The sequence below is a fragment of the Equus caballus genome, chromosome 2 (genome assembly GCF_041296265.1).
Source record: "Equus caballus isolate H_3958 breed thoroughbred chromosome 2, TB-T2T, whole genome shotgun sequence".
NCBI classification, from domain to species: domain Eukaryota; kingdom Metazoa; phylum Chordata; class Mammalia; order Perissodactyla; family Equidae; genus Equus; species Equus caballus.
The window spans coordinates 43,479,985-43,494,280 of NC_091685.1; the positions used below are offsets into that span (position 1 = coordinate 43,479,985).

Sequence of the window (14,296 nt, forward strand, 5' to 3'; positions counted from 1 at the left end):
TGCCTAGAAGCTGAAGAGAAAGCATGGGGAGGAAGGGAGTGGAGGGCTGGGACACCCCCACCAACAGCCTGAAAATCCATTTGTGACGATTGTTACCTCTGAGCACGGGGCTGGAGGATGAGGTGGGAGACACACTTCTTATTGCCTATCCTTTTGGTACTGTAAATATTTTTACCAAGTGTGTGTGTATTTCATAATAATAAAAAAGGAAAACCTGTCTTCATATTGGGATAACCATTAAATGAGACTTCATTTCATTGTCAATTAAAGTGACAGTTTTGCAAGCTTTGGCATCATAGAACCTCAGTAGTGATGAATTTAGGGTTAAACCTAGAAGAGATGGGCATCACTTTTGTCATCAGAGTGACTGCTCCCCCATCCCAACAGCGTCACACACATGCAGCAGTGTATTTGTTGGAAAACACTTTTTCTGGATGTTTGGTTGTCGGCTTTCAGGGAAGCATAGACTTCTAAACCTCTCTGGCTCTCAGGTCTGCGATTCTAGAGAGATTAGCCGTGGGAGAAACATTAAACGAGTTCTCCGACTCAAAAATTAAAGCCTGAGAACAAAACTTCATTGGCCAAAGATGGGACAATTTGGCGTCATAGATGGCAAAAGTTTTAAAAAGCAATCTGAGAATCTCTTGGTCCTGAGTTTGGTTTAAAATTTTGGAATTTCTTTCCACTAATGAAAAAGGTCTTAAATGAAGGGAAAAAAATGATTAATTATAAACATAACCGCAATGTCCTAATTATTAAAAAATATTAAATTTAATTATTTATAAAATATTTAGTCACAGTTTATGTTCATCTAGGGAAGGAGATTTTAAAATCCCAGCATAATTAGAAATTACATTAAGTTATTAATTTAGAGTTCATAATTTTTTTTTCACGATATTGTTTCAACTTCTTGGACTTAACCCTTCCACAGCCTAGAGTGTAGGAAGGTGACCACACTCGCTGGGTTTTAAGGGCACGTTTGGGAAGGATGGAAATGCAGCAAGTGGAGTTAAGGCATTTTGATTTTATCTCTGGTGCAGCTTTTGGAGCACGAGGTCAAAAACATCACCAAGCACAAGAGGAAACAATCCTCCCTGAGCAAAAACCATCACAAACGAAAAAGCTAACAATCTGAACTGCAAAGACTCAGATGTTGAAATTATCAGAAACAGAATATAAAATTAGCTTGTTTATATTGTTTAAGTTAAGAAAAGGGGGAAATAAAAGTATGATGAAGAAACAAGAGAATCTCAAGACTGACAAAGCAAATTTTAAAAAAAGCAAACAACTTCTAGAAACAAAAATACAATAATTAAAATTTAAAAACTCAATGTGAAGAAAATATTAGACAGAGAGAATTGGTGAATTGAAAGATAAATTAAAAGATATTACTAAGACATCCAATACAGAGGAGAAATGTTGAAAAAAGATGAAATAGGGGTAAAGATGTGGAGAGTAGAATGCAACACACATGGTCTGAGTTGAAGACGGGGAGGAGAGAAGACTAGGCCAGCAGTAGTAACTGAGTTTGTCTGAGAATGTTTCAGAACTCAGTTCTGAGAGGAAGCCAGCCATCCACAGATTCAAGAAGCCCAGTGAATCCCAACCAGGAAAAGCAAAAACAAACCTCACCTCCCCTCATTGTAGTGAAAATGCAGAACACAAAGACAAAGAGACAAGCTCAACAGCAGTCAGAAAGAGAGAAATGACAATTAGGCCGACAGCCAATTTCCCAAGTGCAACAGTACATCCCAGGAGGCCTTGGACTAATCTTTCCAAGTGCCGAGAGAAAATAACTGCCCACCCCAAGTCGTACATCCAGCAAAACAATCTTTCGAGAAGGAGGACAAAATGAAGATACTTCCACAACAAAACAAAATCCGAGAGGGCTCACCACCAATGAGACTCCATTAAGGAAGCTTCTTAAGGATGTACTTCAGAAAAAGGGAAGATGATCCCCGAAGGAAGGGCGGAGATGTGAGAATAAATGGTGGCAAAGGAAGTGGTGAATTGAGAGTGCAGATGAGCCATTCTTCTGCTCCTTCTCATCTAAGCAAGGACAGGCCCTCAGCAGCGCTCCCCGTCTGCCTCCTGTATCATCAACATTTCAGCTTCTCCCAGATCATGCCCATTTGTAGGCAAACAAGCCGTTATTTCTTCCACCTTAAAAAAATATCTTGTCCCCATGTCTCCAACAGTTACCACCTCATTCCTTTGCAGTTATTCCTTAAATCTTCACTTTCTGCCTCCCATTTCTCTCCTCCTAGTCTCTCTTAGACCCACTCCAAACAGACTTTCCACCAGTTCACCAAAGCTATTCTCATCAATGACCTCCTCACGGCTGAATCAAACAGTCAATTCTCAGTCCTCTTGGAACATGACCTGGAGGTGGCATTTTGTCCCTCCCCCTTGATATGCTTTGTTCACTTGGCTGTTGGAACCCTGCCATCCACAGGGTTCCTTCCCCCGTCATGGTCATGTCTTCTCCATCTGCTTTCCTGCATCTCGCCTTTCCCTAACGAAGAAAGGGTAGAAAATAATGAGTTAAGTAATTAATAGAAAAAAATAAAAGACTGAAAACAAAGGGAAAAATGGAATCGACAAAAGAAAGTAGAAAGAAAGAAAAAATAAAGAACTGAAATTTATGACGTGGAGAACAAGCATACAATAGGGAGGATTAAAGAAGTCAAAAGTTGATTCTGTGAAAAGTCTGATATTGACAAACCTCTGGCAACTTTTATCAAGAGAAAAAGAGGGAATGTACATGTAAACAATATTACGAACACAACAGGGACAAAAGTACAGATGAAATGAGGACTAAAGAGATAAGATAATTTTACAAACATCTTTATGCTAACTAATTTGGAAACTTCAGTGAAATGGACAAATCATTGGAAAATTGCAAATAACCAAGTATGACTCAAAGAGAACTAGAAAGTGGCTCTGCCATTTTACATCTCCCCAGCGGTGTCTGAGCATTCCAGTTCAGATAATGGGATTGCATGGCTATTGCCACGGATGCTTTGCAGCAGAGGTGGGCAAACAACAGCCCACAGGTGGCCGCCTGTTTCTGTAAATAAAGTTTTATTGGCACACAACCAATAAACCAATTTGCTCATGTCTACGGCTGCTTTCACTAAGGCAGAGTTGAGTAGCTGCAACAGAGATTGACAGTGTGGCCGGCAGGCCTAAAACATTCACTATCTGTCCCTTTAAGAAAAAGTTCCCTGTTCCCTGCCTTACAGGAAGATAATAAAAATCTGAGGAGAAATAATATGCTGTTGAAAGTCAAGCGTGAAAGCCAGAGAGCCTTCTGGTGCAGGGCTGACCAAGCCTAGGATCTAACCGATAAGTGACTGAACCGCAGAGCAGGTTAGATGCTCACCAATGCACCTTTCTTATGCCAGGGTCAGGGACCAAGCTGCGAAAATTGGGATCCCTGATACACGAGATGGAGGCATCTGGGAAGATGTCCAAAGGAGTTTGATTCCCCAAGACAACTTGGAATCTTCCAAGCCTGCAGAAGTGCCCAACCCTCCCCAGGAAGAGCCAGCAGCCTCCTGTGCTGGAAAAAAATGCAGAGGCCTCAACTCAGAATATGTTCCCACTTCCCCTGCTAAATATTGGGCCTATAACTACATTAAGCAGCAGCATAATCCAGGGGGAATGTGCTGGCCTGATAAGGAAGGAAAGGCTCTACACCCCAAAGGAACTGGAAGTCATGGCCAACAAGCACTAGCAGGAAGGAGAGACATGAGGGATGAACACTGAGGGTGCTTGCTCAAGGAGGGCTGACCATAAAATTGAATAATGAAGTGTGTATGGACTTTGGGGCACCCTCCTAAGATCTAACATCCTGGCAAGGGACCCCTGGAGAGCTGGCGTAAACTCTTTACTGGGATATCTCCCAAAAATAAGCAAAAGAAGAAGTTTAAATGCTCACAATGCCCCGGTTCGTGGTGGAGGAAGGGATGAAAGGGCCTGGGAAGCAAGCATGCTAGAATGGACCTATGACCAGAACACCTGCCAGTAAAGATGCTCCATGGGAAGGACCAGAGGACACACTGTGCTCTACGGTAACAAGGAATGTGCCAGTGAGAGGGGCCCAGCATCACTACAAATTCAGTGCTGGCCACAACTCTTTTGTAGGCCAGAGCTTGCGGGCTGACAGAAGGAGAGGCTAACAGAGAACCTGGCTTGCTGATAGCAGTGGGATGATAGTATGCCAAAGCAATGGAGGTGGCAGTGCTTAACCACCAGAAGTCAGGGGTCACAATTACTGAAACAAGCAGCAAGGTCAGAGTGGAAGCCAAAGACCCACAGAAAGTTACAGACAAGGTGAGTAGAACATGGGACTAAAGAGATGGGCAGCCAACAAGCTTGTTTAGCAGAAGAAATCAAGGATGGATGACTGGAAGCTGAGGGCAGGACAACTGCCTCCCCCAAAAGTCATAATCCTTACCCAATCTCTGGACCTGAGCTAGTTTTTATACCTGGAATTCACTAGAAGAAGAGATGGCCAGGTACCCAAGAGAAAGGACTCTACAATTCCACAGCAAGAATATACACTGAGATGATTCCCCCAGTCATTCCTCCTCCCATTTACTTGGGTATCTGTGCACACTGTGTATACCTAGAAATTTTGGGGAAGTTGGACACAGAGCCTGAGTTGGTATTGAGACTCAGAGACCCCAAGTGTTATTGTGGCCACCCTCTTAGAGTGGAGACCAGGTAATAAACAGAATCCTGCCCAAAGTCCATTTATAGCAGATCTGCTGGGTCTGTGGATCCATCTGATGGTCATTTCCCCCAACCCCAAACACATAATTGGTATTAACCTACTTTGCAGTTGGTGCAGGTCCTTGGTCTGTGAGGTACAATAGATCCAAATAGAAGTCTCTGACATAACCCCCCCGCCCCCACCCAAAGCTGGCTAAGATAGAAAACTAAGAACAATATCACATCACAGGGGGATGGCAGAGATGAGTGTATACTTAAGGAGCTAAAGGAAGCAGGGATGGTGGTCCCCATTATGTCATCACTTAATTCACCAGTGTAGCCCCTGCAGAAACCAGATGGATCCTAAAGGATGAGTGTAGACTACTGCAAGCTCAGCTGAGTAGCAGCCCCAATCAACTGAGAGCTACCGTGTCAGATGTCTTTCCTAGAGCAGATTGCTATGGCCTCAGATACACGGCATTGGGCAATTGACTTAATGACTGCATTCTTTTCTATCTCAATCAGAAAAGAAGATGAGAAAATGTCTTCATTCACATTGAACAGATAATAATAACAATATTCATTCACAAAAGCAAATAAAAACTCTGAGCAAACTAGGAATAGAGGGGGACTTCCTTAATCTGATAAAGAATACATACCAAAACCTTACAGTAAATATCATAATTAAAGATGAATTATTGAAAGTTTTCCTTCTGATATCAGGAGCAAGACAAAGATGCCTACAATCACCATTTCTATGCAATATGGTACTGGTCTTAGCCAGTGTAATAAGACAAGAAAAAGAAATCAAAGGTATAAAGATCAGAAAGGAAGGAATAAAACGTTCATTATTTGCAGATGACATGATTGTATATGTAGAAATACAAAAGATTGTATAGCTGCTAGATTAATTTAAAAAATTAGCAAGGATGCTGGATACAAAGTCAATGTGCAAAAATGAATTGCATTTCTCTATATCAGCAGCCAGAGAATACAAAACAAAAATTTTGAAACGTAAGATTTAGTGTAGCATCAAAAATACCAACTCCCTAAGAACAAATCTAACAAAAGATGCACAAAACTACACTTTTTTTTAAGCTCCTTGAGGGCAAGGATCTTATTTTGCTCACTGTTGAATCTCCCCAGCACTTGGAATATGCCTGGGACATAAGGGTTGCTCAATAATTATTTGCTGAATGAATGAACAAATGTATATGTATGCCCATGATATTTTCACTTTTTACTATGTAACACTCACCCTTCTTTCAGATTGTCATGGAAATGTCACTTCCTCAGATAAACTGTCCCTCATCCATACACCATGTTAGGTCCCCAAGTTTTCATAACTTCTCTTTTGAAGTGCCCACCACAATTGTACTTAAGCAATTAATTATGTAGCTGTTCAATGTCTGCCTTCCCCACTAGTACATAGATTCCATGATGGGAAGACATGTACGTGGTATAAGGAGGTGCTGCCAAAATATTCTTACACTAATTTAATGAATCCATGTTGGCTGCAATTCAATAAGGTCTTTGAGGCTCTGCAGCTGCCCATTTGCACTTATCCAGCACACGTGACTTCATGCTACCTTCATCTTTTCCTGGTTTTCCCTATCAGGCGCATCTTCACCAGACACTATTCATTCATTCATTTATTCATTCAACAAATACATTCTGAGACCCCTGCATGTGCCAGGCACTGTACTAGGATTGAGGGTTGCAGCAGTAAATAGCACATAGTGCACCTGAGGGCTGGCTTTCACTGGTAGTGGGCGGGGCCACTGCACAGCCATGACAAAGATCTTCCTGTCTGGCTGCAGAAGAGAAGGGTTCTCCCTTTTTACATTCTATGTAATTCCCAAAAACAGCTGAGGAAAAACATTCCTCCTCTCCTATATGTCACATCCGAGAATCCTCTCCCACAGAATTCCAATCCCATAGCCCTCTCCGCTGAGTAGTCATCGAAGGAAACCCCGTTAAAACAGTGAGAGCTGGTACTAGCTGTGACTCATTTAACACCAACATGGAGGAGAAAAATCAATAATACTTAGTTCTGGTCACATTTTATTTTTCTGTAACCAAGGTAAGTGTCTCTCATAAATATTCCCCCAAATGGTTGTGAAACTCACCGCCCGCCTCCCATTAAGTTTGCCCAATGTTGAGTTCCATTCAGGATATGCCAAGGAGGCCCAGGAGAGGCTCCCAGCCAAGCTGTCACTGACCAAGTTCACATCCTCCAGGGAAGCCTTTACCGACCCACTCAACAGAAGAAATGTGCCACTTGGTACAGCATCGTGCTTCCCTGTGTCGATGCAGTGCAATTTCTGCCTTATTGGGAGGAACAAGGGCTGTTGTTCGAGCAGCAGTAAATTCCGAGTCAGGGGAGGGGCCTCCCTGGCTCTGCCTGGATGCACTGGGCTCCGACATCAGCTTTGCGGTAGATCTTTCCCTTTTTCCTTTCAAGCATGCTGGTTCCACACACCTGCCCACTTCCCCCAGGCTCCCTCCCACCATACGAGAGGCACGAGGTGCCTTAGCCAGCCGGGCCTTGGTGGTAGGAACGGGCTCTATGAGCAAAGCATTTGCCTCTCCTCAGGCCTTTAAAAGGATCAAGAAATGTGCCCTCTCCTAAATATCCCCAAAAGAGTTGTGAAACTTGCTGCCCTCGACCTTGGTGAAGTTATACAATGTTGCACTCCATTCAAGGTATACCAGCCGACCACACAGGAGAGGCTCCCAGCCAAGCTGTCACTGACCAAGAACGTGGCTCAATTGCTTTCAGGCCTTTGCTGTCTCCTCTACCTCCTGTGTTTGAAAGTATCCAAGCACGATTAAGAGACACCCACAAAGAGTTGTTTCCAGCTCACTTAAAACCTCTTTGATTGGGCAGTCTACTAGATAGCAATATGAGCAAACCCGTAAACAGGGTTTCCTGTGTGTCAGGCACTGTTCTAAGTGCTGTATGTGTATATTCATTCATTTAAGGCTCACTCCCATTTTGCAGATGAGCACAAGTTGCTACAGAGAGGTTAAGTAAGTTCCTTGAGGTCACAGAGATCCATCTGAGATTATTTACCCTCTCAACAGCTACAGCTGGCAGCTAACCTAAGCAGCTCCAAGGTTCTAGGCCCGAAGCTAAGAGATGGGAGACCAGAGTGAACAACTGCTCTGACATCAGCTTTCAGGGGGCCACACACCTCCTTGGGACCCACCTTGGCGCCCTTTCTACTCTCACAGGTCTGATGTTAGCCCTTCCCAAGCCTAGGCTTCCTTCCCTGTGCCCCCTGGCAAAGGAGCCCCTGCCTTTTTCACAGGAGCAGTCCCTGGGAGGGAAAGAGAGGACCATGGTCCCCACGGAAGGATGCACAGGGGCTATGTCTTGGTCATTAGTTTCTCTCCCACTTCTCTTACCCCCAGTGACAGGTCAGACTCTATCACAGTGTTGGGGTCCCCGTAGCAGCCAAATGAACAAACAATGCTCTTTGGCTCCTCCCAGCTGTTTCACACGCTGCTGCTCCCTCAGTTGTTTGGGGGCAACCCTGGCTCATCCTTGAGTCTCATCTCAAAAGCCATCTCCTCTGAGAATTTTCCTGATTCCCCCAGGAGGCCTGAGAGCAGCGTCCCCCTCCTCCCTCCTGGCACACATCCTTCCTCACTGCAGTCACCCGGGTGCAGCTCCGGGTCTGCCTCCTCCCCAGCTGTGAGCTCCTCGAAAACAAGAGCCCATGTCTTTCGTGTCCGCGTCCCCAACCTAGCAGAATGCCTGGCATATAAAGGTCTGCACTAAATGAAAGAACAGAATTGTTATTAACACTGGAAGTAATAGTTAAGCCACCTAGTAAAGGTTCTTTAAGTGGTAAAAGTAATAGTAACTTATGTTAGAATAACAGATACAGTATTTACCATGTGTCAGACATTATGCCAAATGTTTCACGTATTTCATCTCATCTAATCTTTCAAGTATCTACACTTGGTTGAATAGTGTCTTCCAAAAATTCACATCCACTCAGAACCTCAAATGTGACCTTATTTGGAAAAAGGGTCCTTGCAGATGTAATTAATTAAGATGAGCTCATATCAGATTAGGTGTCATTATAAGAAGGCCATGTGGAGACATAGGGGAGAAGACAATGTGAAGACAGAAACACACAGGGAAACACCACATGGTGACAGAGGCAGAGACTGGAGTGCTGTGTCTACAAGCCAAGGAGCGCCAAGGATTGTCGGCCACCACCAGAACCTGGAAAGGGCAAGGAAGGATCCTCCTGTGGAGACTTCAGCAGCTGACCCTGAAGGGCCCTGCAGACACCTGGATGTGGACTCCTGGCCCCCAGAACCGTGAGAGAATAAAATCCCATTGTTCTAAGCCCCTCAGTCTTGGTAACTTGTTACAGCAGCCCTAGGAAATGAATACAGTGTCCTAAGGGGTAAAATGCCCACCTCTGGCAAGCGAGGCATTCAAGGCTCAGAAAAGTTGAGAGAGTTGTCCATTTGACCCAGCTAATAATCAATAAACTAGGGTCAAAGCCAGGCCTGGATGCTTCCCGCACCTTGCTCTGAGCTGCTGAACCATCCACATGGGGGGAAAGAAGTGGAGAAGGCAACCTCCTGCCTGCCTGGTCTCCACACCCAAATTCTTTTGCTTAGAAAAGAAAAATGGAACCAAATTCTGCCTCCCCCACATGTGGGCCCAGGCCAAACCCTATCCTTCCTACAGACACACGCCTTGAACTGACAACAGAGGTAATGTCTGCAGCTCCACACCCTGGCGTCCCGCCCTTGGGTGGCTCGGAGTCCTGAGGTGCATGGGCAGACCCTGCATGAACCGCATCCCCAGCACTGCTCTGAAAGTCAACAGCTGCCAATTGCTTTCCAGGAGAAGGAGCAATGAAATTGAACCTTCCAGCATGTTCTCATTCACTCTTTGTGCTCTCTGACACCCATCACTGACCCACAAGTCCAAAACCCCTTCAACATCCTCACCCCTGGCCTCTCTTTCTCCGAATCTAATCATTCCTCTTGTGGATGTCTCAAGGTCATGTCTGCCCTTCAGCTGGAGAGAGTCTCAGGATGATTAAAACTTGGGGACTTGGAAGGAGGGTTAGGTTCCGTGGGGGTCAGAGGCTGTTACCGTTAGATCTCAGATGCACAGTAAAGTACTTTAGGCCTTCTGGGGGTGGACCTGAAGCTCAGCCCCGTAAATGTAGAACTGGGGGTGAGGGAGTTATATCCCAGAGGAGGGAAATCTGTAACTGTCAGAAATATGAAAGATCTGTCAATAGCACATGGAATCAGCCACCTAAATTGTGAAACCTAAGTCATGACTCCATTTGTTGTATGATGATCTAAAAGCACAGCTCGCTTTCCTTCTTACTGTTCCCTTTTTCTCTCCCATCACAGCCTATTCACTCATTTGGTTGAGAACTATCAGGTGAAGACACTTAAAAGGCACCTGGGTTTCTTGACTAGAAGAAGCAACAATGCCCTAACTGGAAATACTGTTTGAGGACCATGGACAGCAAGCACCAAGCCTCCGGAACACACACTTCCCCTGCACACAGACCAGCCCCACAGGATCCCTTTTCTGCCTGGCCGGGAGCTGTAGTCCTTGACCCAGACAGGGCTGCCGTCCTCTCAGAGCTGGCACACGAGGAGACGCTGTTGGGAAAGCCTTCTGTTGAAGGATTCTGCCTTCTAGTACAGGAACAACTACCATACACATGGAAAGGAGCAGATTCGTGGGCTCCAAACTACAGAACAGCACCAAGGGATACAAGTAGCTGGAAGGCAGACTCCAGGTCTGTGTGAGAACTTGGCAAGAAACAAGTTGTCCAGCCCTAGGAGTAGACCCCTCCCGAGGGAATGAGCTTGCTGCCCCTGTGAAGAATTCCCTCTTGGGAAGATTGGTTGGGGTTGGTTGTCCAGACTGCCTTGAGTGGGAGTTCAGATTCCTGACACAAAAATGCCTTTAGAACATGGAATCCCTTAAGTAGCCTTTTGATGGTCCCAACAGCACTCTCTGCCCTCACGTGACCCCTTTGCCTGCTTCCTAAATGCCTACCCAAGAATGATGGATGGGTACAGCTAAGCAGACCACCTTCCCAGTATATTTTTTACATATTCTGTCTCCCCACCTACTTCTTCCCTAGTACATAGGGTTAAATTTATAAACAAAATCTTAAGGACATCTCAGATTCTTGAGGGCAATTTGATAGTATGTATCAAAATTTTAAAATAATCCTACCCAAACTCTGGTTATCATATGTGAAATAAATACGATGTTATCCCCTTCTTCTCCAAGAAGTCACCCCCAAACACCAAGGAGAAAAAGAGAAATACAAACTCTAGGCTTGATACCCAGAAAACACCTCTACTCTTTTATAATTGTGTCTGAAGAAAGGCTGCCCAATGCAATAAGCTCTAACAGGGTTATGGGGAGATGCCTAAAGAGGATGCCTACAACGGCAGATCAGGCAAAACCCACAGAGCATAGTTCACCCCAGCAGAGAGCACATGCCCGAGGCACAAAACCAAAACACTTATGTTTGGAACCATGGAAACAGGATTCATAGACTGGCAGCAGAGAACTACAAGGATTCACAGGCTAGTCCAGAAAACTGGATGTGGGAGGTCAGAGAAGAGAGTAGGGAAGAGAGACTGAATTGTTAACATCCCTGTGGCTGCTGATTTCTGTTGGCTGCAGAGAAATAAATGCTCACAGACACGGTCACAACTCTTTGAGATAAGGAACTTGACTGTGATAGGAAAAATTCTTGCCAGCCGGAAACTTGTTATTCCTTCAAATAACAGATCCAGGGGGAAAAATTCCACTTCATTGAAAGACTAGGACTAACAGAAAAGCAACCAAAATCAAATGAGTATAAAAATACAGAAAAAAGTAGGAACAAAATAGAAATAAATGGATTTAGAACGCTCACCAGAAAAATGTCACGGAGTCATTAAAAATTGTTGACAAACATTACCATGAAATCAAAAAAGTAATAATAAAACAATTACCTCTTTAAAACAGTATCTAAAAGCAGAGATACAAAAGGCCAGGAAAGGTACAGCATGGCAACAACAGGGAATAAAGCATGAGTTGGCAGAGCTCAGAAAAGAAAGAGAAAAACAAAACAAAGCCATCAAAGCCATGAGGCAATATTGGAAGCAGCCCAAAGGAGAGCAAGACTGCTAAAAAGACAGTAAGGCAGAAAGAGGATAGCATCGGAAAAATGAGCAAAAGTAAATGGAAATAGTCCTGGTTCTGGGCAAGATGGAACAAGCACACTGAAAGAAGCTATAAAACCTGGAAAGATGCCGGAGCAGCCATGTGAGAAGCCTGAAAAGGAAATGGGAGCAGACAGACTGGGGAGGAAGATTTAGAAGGTGTGGTGAAGCAGCCTTGAGCTCCCCACTTCTCCTTCACCCTGAGCCTGGATTCAGGGCAGCCTGAAACCAGGAATGAGACACCAGGATGTGCAAAGGAAAAGCCCAGGACAGGCTCTCTAGTTGTAGCTCAAGGAGCAAGAAAAGGGGGCTCCAAATACTTAGAGAGAATGGAGGAAATCTCCCATTTTCATTTTTCTGTTCCCTCACACCTCAGCCCCCCGTGGTGGTGATAGCAGCAACAGTAGGGCGCACAGGTGCCTAAAATCATGAGGGAAGGGAAACTGCATCACCAACAGGAAGAGCTGTGGTCCCAAGAGTGTGAGGCAAACCCCTATTGCTTTCCTCCTCTCTCTGACCTACCACTGTAGCCCCTGAATTGGGTGGTCATGGGATTTGCACAACAGAGCAACGTGAGTAAAGCCCCAGGTTTCTGGCCAGAGGACTGGAAAGGAGAAGCCCAGAGAGATGATGGAGAGGGCCACTCTCTTTAAGTTGTTCATGAACTCTTGGGCTCACCCTTGAACTCCATATGTATGAATCTAATCCCAAATAGCATGCTAAGGACTTTGAGAACTGAGCTATGAGGCACACTGTGCCAGACTGGCCACTGGGCGATGCACATGCAGGACAGCTCCTAGCAGGAAATAGTCTTTGAAAAAAGAACTAACGTTGAAATCAGAATCCATAAAAGGCTGTTGGAACTTTCAGCCTGAACCCAACTGCATTGACTACCTGCTAAAGCAAAAATATCCAATATTCTCCTTAGGATTTAAACAAGACCCAGAGTCTCATAACATAATATTCCAAGTGTATATAATACAGTCCAAAATCAAATGGTATGATAAGAGCTAGAAAAACCTCAACTTTCATAGAGAAAGATACATACATAGTGGAATTACCTGACAAAGACTTAAAAGCAGTTATTATAAAAATAGTCCAAGAAGTAAGGGTAAACATTCTTAAAACAAATGGAGACATAGAAAGTCTCAGAAATTAAATAGAGAATATAAAGACAAACCAAATGGAAATTTTAGAACTGAAAGAGTACCATAACCCAAACAGAAAACTCACTGGATGGGTTAAATAGAAAAACAGAGATTATAGAAAAAAAGTTTGTGAGTTTAAAAGTAGAACTATTGAAATTATCTAATCTGTATGACACAGAGGAAAAAGATTGAAAAAAATAAGCAGAGCCTCAGGGAACTGTAGGACAAAACCAAAAGGTCTACCTTTTGTGTCATTGGAGTCTTGAAAGGAGATGAGAAAGATTCTGGTGCAGAAAAAATATTTGAGTAAATAATAGTTGAAAACATCCCAAATTTAGCAAAAAATATAAATCTACAGATTCAAGAAGCTGAGTGAACTGCAAACAGAATAGACCCAAGAAATCCACAATAGACACATCATAATAAACTGCTGAAAACTAAGGACAAAGAAAAAACCCTCAAAAGTGGCCAGAGAAAAACGACATGTTACTTACAGGGCAAACTGTGGTCAGTAAACTACGGCCTGTGTGCCAAATCTGGCTCACTAGCTGATGTGGTAAATAAAGTTTTATTATAACACAACCATAATTATCCCTTTATGTATTGTCTGTAACTGCTTTAGTAATACAATGGCAGAGTTAAGCAGTTGTGACACAAACCATATGGCCTGCAAAGCTGAAATATTTACTATCTAGTCCTTTATAGAAAAAAATGCTGACTACTGTTATGGGAAACAGCAATTTGAATGACTTCAGATTTCTCATAAGAAATCATGGAGACCAAAAAGAAGTGAAATAACACTTTTTAGGTGATGAAACAAATGACTATCAACCCAAGATTCTATACCTAGCAAAAATATCCTTCAGGAGTGAAGGAGAAATAAAGACAGTATCAAACGAAGGAGAACTAAGACAAGTAGTTGCCAGTAAACCTGCTTTTAAAAAACCTGTGAAAAGAAATTCTTCAGATAAAAGGTAAATTATATACCAGAAGGAAACTGGGAACATCAGTAATGAAGAACAACAGAAATGGTAGACATTTGGGTAAATATAAAGACTATTTTTCACTTGAGTTCTTTAAAATACCTCTGATGGCTGAAAGTAAAAATTGTAACACTCTCTAGTGGGGTTTTCAATGTATGTAGATGTAACAGATAAAACAACTAAAAGATAAAGATGGGGGAGAAAAGGGATCTATATAGT

At 43.5% G+C, this 14,296-nt stretch overlaps 1 protein-coding gene across 42 annotated transcripts in view; it reads right to left on the reverse strand.

Moving 5' to 3' along the window:
• Positions 1 to 14,296, reverse strand: part of CAMTA1 (calmodulin binding transcription activator 1) — an 850,910-nt gene that overhangs the window by 367,718 nt on the left and 468,896 nt on the right. The window lies entirely within an intron of this gene.